The 12402-nt window shown below is 37.8% G+C and overlaps 1 pseudogene; it reads right to left on the reverse strand.

Annotated features, from left to right (window-relative positions):
* Window positions 1–6055: 6055 nt before the first annotated feature.
* Window positions 6056–6732, reverse strand: LOC131028109 (germin-like protein subfamily 2 member 1; annotated as a pseudogene).
* Window positions 6733–12402: the final 5670 nt, after the last annotated feature.

Consider the following 12402-nt stretch of genomic DNA (forward strand, 5'->3'; position numbering starts at 1 on the left):
AGTCTCTCTATTGTTTGGCAGAAAGGCGCACCCCTTCAGATTTGAGAAAATGTGGCTCATGGCCCCAGAAATACAAGATAAAATTTTGGAGTGGTGGAGTATTAATATCCAGGGAATGGCTATGTTTCGAATAGTCAAGAAGCTTTCCAATGTTAAGTCTAATATGCAACACTGGAATAAATCCACTTTTGGCAACATCTTCAAAGCTAAAGAGAAGCTCAAATTGGAACTTTCAGAGGTTCAAGAGCATATCCAAGCTTAGAGGTTTGATATTGATGTTTCGAATAAAGATTAATATTTTGACAAAATTGCATGACATTATCTCCAAAGAAGAAGAATATTGGAAGCAAAGATCTAGAGCCTTATGGCTCAAAAGTGGTGACAAAAACATTAAGTTCTTTCATATGAAGACTCTTAAGCATAGGGCTACCAACAAAATAAACAAAATTTATATTGGGCAGAGATGGGTTGATAAGCATGATGAGATCTGTCAGGAAGCCAACAATTTTTTCTCCAATCTTGTTTCTGTGGAAGATCCCTTGGATCCTTCAGCTCAGTTTGAAATCTTGCAGGAAATTCCCTCCATCATCTCGAGGGACATGAACTTGGAGCTTACTAGAATCCCCTCCCTAAGAAGTTCACAATGTTTTTTTTTCTTTTGAAGGTAACAATGTCCCCAGACCTGATGGTTTCCCTCTTTTTTTCTTTCAAAACTTTTGGCATATTATCTTCTCTTATGTGGTCACTGCTGCTCAAGAATTTTTTTGATCCCACTCTCTCCTGAAGGAGCTGAACACCACCTTCCTGGTTCTCATCCCTAAGAAACTTGACACCTACTCTTTTCAGGATTTTAGACCTATTAGCCTTTGCAACTCTATTTATAAAATTTTCACCAAGATTCTTGTGCACAGGCTTAAGCTTTTCATTCCCTCTTTAATCTCTAAGCATCAAAATGGGTTTGTGCCTGAGAGGCAGATCCTAGATTCTACTATTGTGGTTCATGAGAACATCCACTCCCTTTCTATTAATAAAAAACTGGGTTTTCTCTTGAAACTTGACCTGCTGAAAGCTTTTGATAGAATTAATTGGTGTTTCCTTCTCAAAATCCTCAAGGCCTTTGGATTCAGAGATATCTTCATCTAGATTATTGAGCAATATGTTTCCACCCCTAAATTCTTTGTGTTGATTAATGGATCTGCCTCCGATTTTTTCTCTGGGTCTAGGGGCATTCGATAGGGGGATCCTCTATTCCCTTTCCTTTTCATTCTCATGAGCGAGGCTCTTAGCAGAATAATTGAGAGGGAGGTTAGAATGGGCAATGTTATGGGACTTCGGCCCTCCTCTCAGGCCCCCACTTTCTCTCATTAGTAATTTGTGGATGACACTCTCTTGATGGGGGAAGGTTTGATCAAAGAAGCCAAGAATTTAAGAATGACTCTGAATATATATGAACATGGCTCAGGGAAAAAAAATAGCCTGGCTAAAAGCTCCATCTTCTTCTTTAACACCCCCGAGCACAAGAAAGCTAAAAATTCCTCGATTATTGGATGCAAAATTGGAACCTTGTCTGATTCCTATCTGGGCCTTCCCCTTTGCCAGGGCCTGACTCCTAACTCTTTTTGGGAGAATCTTATAGATAAATTCCAGAACAAACTGGCAGGATGGAAAGGCGCCTTGCTAAGCCAAGCGGGAAAGCTCCAACTGCTCAAAGCCTTTCCTCATAGCCTTTTGGTTTATGCTATGAGTCTTTTGAAAATCCCATCCAAAATTGCAGATAAATTGGATAGAATTCAAAAAAAAAAGTGATGGACTAGAACTGAATCCAAAAATAGATTACACCTTGTGGCCTGGAATCAAGTCTTCTTGCCCAAACTCATGGGAGGCCTGGATATCCAGAATTTGAGAGACTTCAATAAATCTCTAACGTCCAAGTAGCTATGGAGATGCCTTAAGGAGACTAAAGATTCAATTGATATATTCAAACTTAAGTACCACATCCCTGATATCCAAAACACTCTAGAAACTTATGAGCTCCCCAATGCGGTTTCAGATTTCTGGAGCAATTTATTTGGCTCCTTCAAAGTTATCTTGCATGGTTGCAGATGGATGCTAGGTAATGGTACCCGAATTAGGTTTTGGGATGATTGGTGGATTGGTGAGGGCCCCCTATTAGACTCTATTTGGGCTTTCCCCTACAAAGAATTATGGCTCAGAAAAATTGGTGCCTAGGCAGCTAATTACATTAAAAATGGAGAATGGTTGGACCTCTCTTTTGTTGATAATGAATTGAGACCTATGCAACCTTGGTTGAATTGCATCCACATCCCCCACTCTCAAGGGGAGGATGAAGTGTTCTGGAACTTCTCCTCTTCTGGAAAGTTCAAAGTTGCTGATGCCTATAAGTTCATCTCTAGATCCTTCTCCCCCCCCTATTGGGCGGGTATCTGGAACAAGCTCCTAATTCCTAAAATTAACATCTTCTTCTAGTTGTTTATGTAGGGCAAGATCTCTACCATCAATAATCTTTCTAGAAGATGTATTCCTCTCTCTAACAGATGTTTTCTCTATAAAGAGGTGAAGGAAAATACTGGCCATCTTCTATTGCATTGCGCCTATACCAAAGATATCTGGAATCACTTCATTAACATTTAGAATATTGCTTGGGTCTTCCCCATTTTTACTCAGAGAATGTGGTTTTAATGGAAATTACCTTCTCATAATCAGGCGTTAGGTGTTCTTTGGAATCTTTCTCTTCCTCATATTGCCTGGGGCATTTGGAAAGAAAGAAATAATAAAGTTTTTAGGGACTTGGATACTCCTCCCCTTTTGTTGCGGCTATTAGAATACACAATTATATCAAAGAGAACTTTCTCAATGCCTGCCCCAGTAGAAAGAGTGACTCCCCCATTCCTACCCTCCAGGATGATTGGGATACTATCAATCGGTGGCAAAAATGATTGGAACATTGCCAACCCTGTCCACAAAACAAAGCAGGGCAGACAAAATGTTGTTTGGCATCCTCCCCCTATGGGTTGGATCAAAATCGATGTGGATGAGGCAGCTAAAGGAAATCCTGGGCCGATTGGGTGCAGGGGAGTGGCTAGGAATCACTCTGGTCTGTTGGTTTCCGTGGTTGCGCGCCCCCTGGGCACCCAAACTAACCATTATGCAGAAGCCAATGCTGCCCACATTGGGCTACATATGGATAAAAGAGAGGGGTTTACTAAAGTTTGGCTAGAGCTCGACCCGCTAAACACTGTCAACTACTTGAGTAGTTGCATGGATCCTAGTTGGACGATTGCCAGCCTGATCAAGGATTGCCAAAATATAATTAATGATCTGATAGATTTCAAAATCTTGTACATATACTGGGAAGGCAATAAGGCGGTGGATCTATTGGCCAATCTGGTGATGGGATACATGGAAACCAACCGCTGGAGTAGCAGGGATGCTTTCCCCAAAAATCTGTGAGATCTGGCATGTGACGATTACTATGTAATCAATGATCCTTCATCATGACATGACTGAGTTGATGGAGAAATGACTCTTTCTAGTTTTCCCTAATAAAAAATCTAGAAACCTCCTTGGCGACTGGTTTTCCTATCTCATTGTGTGGCGTTTCTATTACTCTTTTGATATCCTTTGGGCATGGCTCATTTTTTGTGACTTCTTGGCGATAGTGACATCCTATTATCTGGCAACCAAGAGCATAATGGGAGGGGATAAGAATAGACAAGATCCCTCTACTTGTGAGAAGTTGAAAAAGAATAAAGATGTCTAGTAGGAAGTCGTTGATGGTGGTCTCATCCCCTACCTGGACAGGCTTCATGGCCCCTCTCCTCTCATTACGGAGGCCTTTGTTAACGGATGAAAAAAGGAAGTATCAGGCTTATGGTGCCAAATATCAGATTAATGAAACTCTGATGGCGACGGTCACTAGTCTAGCTACGACTGGAAGAAGGTTTTACAAGGATAGAAAAATGGGGGAGAAGGACTTGTCGAGCTTCTTTGACAAAGACAAGGAGCGCTCCAGAGTCACCAAGATGGCCGATGGTAGCTACAATAGGAAAGACCTCATGGCCCCATGGGTTGATATGGCTGAGTTTATAATGAGATATATCACCCTCGATGGTAGGTATGCAAGCCTCTTCTCCTACCATTTCACTATTTTAAATCATTTTCGCCATGGTAAACTTATCTTTGTTCCCTACTATCTTGCCTCCTCCCCTGAGAATAGCCTAGAAAAGCACTTGGAAAAACCTAGCAACCCTATTCTTCATGAGGGACTTATCATCCTCATCATGGAACATGCCGAATCCCTTGAAATTGTGCCCCCGCCTGCTGAGTTTGGTCTACAAACGAAGGTCCAAGACGTCTCTGACTTGGAGATGGACCTGGATGATAGTGGGGTTCCTGTTGATGACCCTGAATATGAACCTGCAGATGTAATGGAAAATATGGTCACTCCTGAGATGCTTGAGAACAAGAACCCTCCCAGATGGGCATCTAGTAAATACAAAACCAACAACAAGTTGATCTCCAAGGCCGAACCCCTCACCAAAACGAAAAAGTTGGCAATGAAGGATCACAGCCCGAAGATTATGGACCAAGGGATTAAACTGGACATTCCTATCAATGTCCACAAAGATAAATAGGGGAAAGATGGTAGTTTGATGAATCTTGTCATGGAAGCCACCAGAAGGCAGGATCGTTGCTGGGAGTGGGTTGACCATGAAATCGATACCCTCAACACGGGGGTTAAAGAAATTATTGACATTTTCACTACTTCCCCTGAACCCAGCATTTTAAAAAAGCTCATGATCATGACTCAAAAACTCTCTCAGAATGTTGAGCTAATCAAATGTAACCATGAATAGAGGATTGATAAGGTGGAACAATCCATGGCTAAGATTAAGAAAAATCTCAAGAATTTGGTTGAGTTTAGTAAAGAAGCCATGAACAACAGTATTGAGGGGCTTGAAAAGATTAACGAGATGGTTGTTGATTATAGATCCTTCCACATTGACCCGGTGAAAGAACTTGAAGGAGATAATGTGGCTGCTGGAGACAACAAAACCACTAGACCCAATTTGAGAACCAGGAGCAGAAGTAGCAGCAAGGGTACCTCTAGATTCATCATGGAGGAACTTGAGGAAATCAACAGGATTTCCATCCAAAAGAACAAGGATCTGGTGCTCTCACTCAACTGCGAGTTTTTTTGCTTTAGCTTGTTTGTCTGTGTTTTTTGTCTCTGTTTTTGTTCGGGGTTGATCCCCTGTTTTGCTGTTGTTTTTTATTAGATTGGCTGTTGTAAAACTTTAGGTTTCACGTCCTTGTAAAATTCGTTTATCCTTATCAAAAACATCATTAATCAATATTTGTCAATAATGCTTATATACATTTTATTGAACTGCATGAGGAGAATTTATTTTCTGATTATAATTAGTTTTTGGATTCCACTATCTAAGAACTTTTCAATCAACGTTTCAGCTCACACTCAGTAAACCATCATCAGCATTCATTTTTCTTCAACTGTTCTCTTTTATCCTCATGATGGTTCATAGAGTGTGACCCAAAACCTTGATGTGAAAATTCTTACACAGTTGAATCCAGAAACTAATTATAATCAGCATTAGGAACTGTGTAAATCTGATAGATCTAACTTATTTTCTTTTAGACAATGATTTTTGATGAGAAAAATCCTTAAACTTTCCATCTCACAATAGTTTCCATAAAATAGAAAATAGTTATACATTTTAAATACGAAAAATACAATTCTAAATGAAAAAAAAAATGCAACAAATTGTTTAGACTACATAGACCCAAAATCATTATTTTTGGAAAGCTTAAATTCATTTCAATTCAACTTCGACGAAAGTGACTAAAGTATTTATTCAGTTCTGCCTCAACGTAGGATGAGGCTCTTATTTGTGTGCATGCTAAAAGCAGTTGACAAGAAAGAAATAAGTCAAATTGAGTAAGAACAGTCTAAGATAGACAAGATGACATCTTGTCTCACTAGAATGGTCTACCAATTTAGAGCAACAATGACATATTAATACCCTACCGGTGGTGATGCAGGTGTAGAGCCTTGTCCAGCAATCAATTCCTTTACCTGTTGGTCATTGACATTAAATGCCTTGGCCAATACATCTTGAGGAATGGGAGGATTGGCTCCGAAGATGGCAGATGCAACTACTTGTACACCAGGGAGCTGGCTGTTAAGAGAAGTAATTGTAGTGGCATATGAGGTCCCCACATTCTGCTGAAAATGTACTAAGCCCCTTGGAATCACAAATACATCTCCTTTCTCCAACTTTTGTGAGAACAACACATTATTTGTGCTGATAAAACGACCAAAAGAGTGCCCTCCATTACAAATATGATCTCAGAAGCGCGAGGATGAATATGAGGAGGATTCAAACCACCAGGGGCAAAAACTCCATGGTTCATTGATATGCCCAGAGTGTTTAATCCTGGCAAAGTTTGAACGTTACCTTGTGTGATATTGAAACCAAAAGTATTGTTGGTTGAGAGTGGATTACCTAGTCCCCTGAACAAGAAATCTGATGCATTCACTGCCTTTGGGTCTTTGCAGACAAAACCGTTGACCTTCACATTAGCTTGAGTAATATCAGCCACACAGAAATCCTGCAGAGGATCTGGGTCTGATGCATTAATGGCCATGATTATGGAAAGCCATAACATGCAGCTGAAGGAAGCTTTGGTCATTGGTCCGGAAGTTTTCATTTCCAATTGGCGTGGAATGGTGTATGCGATATGACAAATGTAGAGCAGAGTTTGATATGATTGAGCATGCTGAATGCAGGTATTTTATAGGGGAAGTTATGGGAATTTGCGGTTAAGTATAATTGTTCATCCAAGATTGCGGTTGCCTCAGACTTGTCAAACCCATAGTTTGGTATACTCAGTCAAACGAAAGTGGTTAGATTTTCGTTTGGATGGAACACACGAATTTGTCTATTGTATGCAGTATAAATTCACTTGACATCAGTATGGGAACAGAATGAAATTGTTATTTATAGTGTAGAGTTACTTGACTTTCCAATGTATAGAACTGTGTTCACATTCTCTAAAGGACTCGGTCTACCATGGTAAATAGTTTATATTTGATTATCTTTCAGACATCAAAATATATATGTTGATACCGTCACAGCTACGTAATATGAGAATATTTGCAAATTTAACGACCTATTCTTTAGGCTTTTCTCTTACACGGAAAGGACTTATCACCCACTCTTCACTAATAGTTGACCTTATCTTGATGTTGAATATTATATTTGCATATGTGATCACAAGTAAATTTGAAATATTGAAAAAAATATATTCATATTTTTCTAGTTTTTCTACATGTTAGTAATTGGTGTTTTTGAAGGTCTTCGAGGCATTTTCAGCCCTTGAAACTTTGGCCTAAACTTGGGACTTTGCTTTCAACTCTTGGAGACTTTTCCAATGAGTTAAACGGCTCGCGACTTCGAGTCATGAGTAGAAAGTTATGTCTAGTTAAAGTTAGGATAAAATTTCATATAGTTTTTTGAAAATTTTGTAGTTTTGGATTTTATTATGTAAACAAACAAATATGACTGTTGGGTTTAGATTCTCAAGGGGTTTTAGTGACCCTTGGAATCTCATAAATTGTTATGTGTTGGATTTTCTAATTGAATCATGGATTACTTTTTGGCTTGCTTCAATTTTGTGTTTACCTTGTTCATGTAAACAAATCCACAATAACGTAGGTTCTCACTCAGGTGTTGTCATCTGAATCCATAATTCGGATCAATATGTTATGGATGATGACATTTAATTACTTAGAAAACATATTTCTATATTTTTTTTGTATAATTACTCTAATATTCAAGGATTCTTCGTTGACCTTATCTTTAGGTTGAACATTATATTTGTATATATTATGCATGATGACATTTAATTACTTAAAAAAAAAACATATATCCATGAATTTATTGTATGATTGCTCCAATCCTCTAGAATTCTTTGGCAGGGCATAACAGAAAACACGACAAGAGAGAGAGGTGTGGGGAGACCATTGTTGTTGTTGATACCTTAGAGCTGTCTAGTAAAACTAGCAATATTAATTTTGATTTCCCTAGTATTAGTCTTAGTGCGAATACTCTCATTTAATGAGGAATTGAAGGATCCTAGCCAAGAGTGGCTAGACCCTTTGTTTGTGTCTCCTACAATTTTTTTTGTTTTGGTGGGTTCCAGTTTCGTGTTAGTTTGTTTTTTGTTGTGGGTATTGGTTCTTAATGTTGGGTTTTCTCACATCTTGAGACCTATTTCTTCCACCATTCAACTATTATGTAAGGGTTCGATCTCTCTCCTTTATATTTTCTAACTAATCGGATCTATAGATTTGAATATTTAAATAATTCACCACTAAACTTATTTTATTTTATTTTAAATCAAGCATAATTTTCCAATAAAACAAATTCTTTTGGTTTCTACACAAGTATGATTTGGCAATGGTATTTTTTATTTGTTTGGATACAAGGATAATTCACCAACAATATTATTTAATTTGTTTAATCAAGTGAAATGTTCACCAATATTTGCTACAAATTTCAATCGATTTAAAAACCTTTAACTATATAATTAATATTTTTTCATTTTTTTCTTTTGCTAATACAATTAATATTTTTGCAATGAATAATGAAATATTCATGAAGATTTTATATCTTTTGTGAGAGGAGAAGGGTTTCTTAAATTTTTAAAAATGGTAAGTCTAAATATCTAGTCATAAATTAGAGTCAATAATGAAATTATTTTTATTGTCACTCAAACCTTGCACACGAATAACATTATTTTCTATTTTTTGTGAATATTACTTTAGAATAAAAAAAATGTATTATTATCCTGAATCTATACAAGTCACATAATGTTTGATTATTATAGTTTGTATGATGTATTTTATTTAAGTCAACTAGATATATTAAGTAAATATTGTTCAAAATAGAATTATAAATTATTTTATTAATATCAACCAAAAAATTATGTAATTTGATGAACTTTCTAGAATTATTTAATTTAATGGAAGAAATGGTAGAAGACCCTTCAAAAATTTATGTGACTTTTTAAGTTGACTATAAGTGCAAGAAGATTGAGTTGAAGTCATGTTTAAGTGCATTAGATAGATCATCCTCAAAAAATTTGAATAGACAAATATATCTCTAAATGAGGGAAACCTATTCAATCTTACATTATCTTTAATAACTAAAAGTGGTCCTTATGATTAGTAACTCATTTCCACTAAATTGATACTTTAATTTATTATTCAAATGTTGCAACATTTGTATTATCATTTATATGATCAATAAATTATTGAGTGCATTTACTCATATTATTATCTCTTATGTCAAAACATATTTTGAAATTAAAATGATTGATCTAAATACACAAAGTATTTCTGAAAATTGGATAAAAGGAGTAAAACTATGAGATAACATAATGCATTAATGTTTATAGGAATAACTTGGCTAAGGTTGTTGGCATTATGTTGTCATTGATGTTAGCCTATATAATATGGCTACTGGTATAAGAGATATATGTGCAACTTTGTTATTGGTACATACAAGATGTGATGTCTTTGATATCACCTTCTATTGTAGGTCACCAATAGGGGAGAGAATTTTATTTAGTGCAATGACCATTGGAGTCACAATGGAGTGACTCGTACACAAGTTAGTGCTTGACTTGTGTTGAAGATATGGATAGGTTACCGGTATAGTCCGTCATTGGCAAGGAGAGTATGTCAACTAGTAAGTGATGTGTTCACATGGAAAAGATAAATCAACCAAGTTAGTGGTTGTCAACTGGCAAGCGTATGAGCAGTGTTCAAATAGGATGAGAAAGATGTTGAGTTGTTGTTTGTGATGAAGAGGTGGAATGTTACCTAAATCACATGAACACCATAGGAGAAGGATGTATAGGTCACCGATACATTGTGTGGATGCAGAACAATAGGACTCCCACATAAAGAGATGACTAATAGTCAGTGTGCCCAACCAGATCACATGTGCCTATTTGAATATATGTTGCACAAATAGGGAAAGCCACATGAGTGCAGCTCAAGATGCAGATGACAAGGATCCACTACCACCGGTAAGTGGAGCTTATCTCCTATTATGCATGGAATGCATCATAGTCCTCTGAGATAAGACAAAAGGTTAAAGGCAGCTGATTGAAGGATATGGTTGTCACTTTGACAAACATGTTAATAGCAGAACTGGTCCAGTGGTGAAGAAAGGTGTTACCATAGATGCAGATAGATGGAGGCAATTGAAGGTTGATGACTTGGTGCCATCAAGGTGTTTACCAATAAGTATGTCCACTGGTAATGCTAACAAAGTGTAGATGCAGAAGGCTCCCATCTGATGAAGGTGATCCTAAGGTAGGTTGGCATATGTGCTAACTAGTTTTGGTACTCCATTGGAAGAGAAGGAAAGTACAAGGTTGAAGACAAACCGATTGGGGTTAACCGGCAGGGTTTATGAACCGATAGATGAACCCGATTGTGTGGTTGGTCGGTGATCTTGTCTGGATCGACATAGAAGACTTAGCAAAGGTGGATGTTGACAAAGGGGTCACGTGGAGGTGAAGTGTCATGCATGCACAGGTTGGTGTGATGTGTTGATGAGGTCATTGATGATTGGTCGAATATTTACGATGACTACAAGGCTCAAGGAAGAAAAGAAGAGGATTGTGGCTCGAGATGAAGGAAACAATAGAGATCCAAGAAAGGCTGATCTTGTAGATCGAAGAGGGTAAAGGAAACCACATCACAAAGGCTGAAAAACATGCTACAGATGGCAAAAGAGAGAAGACGTGTTTTGCAGGGTAGACAGATGGACGATGCTCATTAATTGTGTACTGAAAATGGATCAAGGACATGATATCAAATTGGATTTGACATGTCACAGTGATCAAATATTAGATTAGATGTAAATTCAGTGCATGGAGGAAACCCTAACCGTGCCAATGTTCAAACTCACATCTTGATGGGAAAATATGGCTATAATTATGCAAGCCAAAGATATTGTTTGTATTGCTAAATGAGAGAGTGTTGCTACTGCATGTAAGAGAAAATAAGTCAAGTACTCAACAAGAATTTGAGAAGAGATTGAGTGTGCAAGTGAGAAATGGGTTGAAGAGTTCAACCAACAATAGTGAGGCAACTAGTAGCCGACCATTAAATCTGATAGAAGAGTAAATCGGTTGTACCCAAACTGACAGAGAAGAGTCATAGAAGATTGCAGAGAAGGCAAGATGACAACTGACATGAATCAGATGGTAGATATTTGACTGACTTATCAAGATCGGTGGTGGATAGCAGCAGTGTGATAGAGAGAGAACTGACAGAGAAGGAGAAGAGGCTGAACTGGTAAGGTTGCAACAGGAGTTAAGGCTGCAATGGTGAATGGGTGAGCAGAGAGCCGATAGTGGTTTGGATAGAAGATCTAGTAGAGTGATTTGCAGAAGGGTTACATAGTTCATTTGTAACAAGGATACTACTTTTGTAATAGATTATGTTTATTGAAGATCACTGAGTTGGATCTCGATGCAGGGGTTGGTGCTCCTTGGGTTGGTGCCCTAAATCAGGGGTTGGTACCCTAAATGTTGTAACCAAAGTGTTTCATTGTGAGGCTAGATTAGAGAAGTAGACTCCAACAACATTTCTCACTGAGGTTTTTCCCATCTTGGGTTTTTCTCGTATACCAACGTTATGTGATGTGCCTTTGTGTGGTTGCATTGTGTTGTCTTGTTTTATCTTATCGATAGGATAACTTGGCATTAGGATTGATAATTGGTAATCACTTTTAGTATTAAAAGGTTAAGGAATTGAAAACCACTTATTCACACCCCCCTCTCAATGGCATCTTGTGTCCAACAGTTGGTATTAGAGCCCTAGGTTCCTGGTTGATAAGCTTTCTCTAGCTTGGGTAGATTTTGGCTTAAGGACACAATGGTTTGTTTAGTGTCAATCCCTGCTATGGTATTTCATGGCTCAAACTATTCCATTTGGAGTTGCAGGATGGAAGTCTACTTGTCCTCCCTAGGGTTTGATGTGTGGATGTTTGTTATAGATGACAAACATCTATAACCCACCAATAGTAAAGTCAATCCTCCAATCGATTGAGATGCAAAGAGAAGAAACTAATGTAATGATGCAACAATGAAGGCTATACTCTATGGTTTATCTCATGATGTTTCCTCTTAGGTGGATAGATGTAGATTAGCAAAGAGATTATGGGACAAACTAAAGAATCTCTATGGAAATGAGCCTACTACTGCAGAACTGGTTTGTGAAGATAGAATGAGAAATGCATCTCATGTATCTGCAGATGATGAAGGCAAATCTACTAGTAG

Source organism: Cryptomeria japonica, chromosome 4, assembly GCF_030272615.1.
Source record: "Cryptomeria japonica chromosome 4, Sugi_1.0, whole genome shotgun sequence".
NCBI classification, from domain to species: Eukaryota; Viridiplantae; Streptophyta; class Pinopsida; order Cupressales; family Cupressaceae; genus Cryptomeria; species Cryptomeria japonica.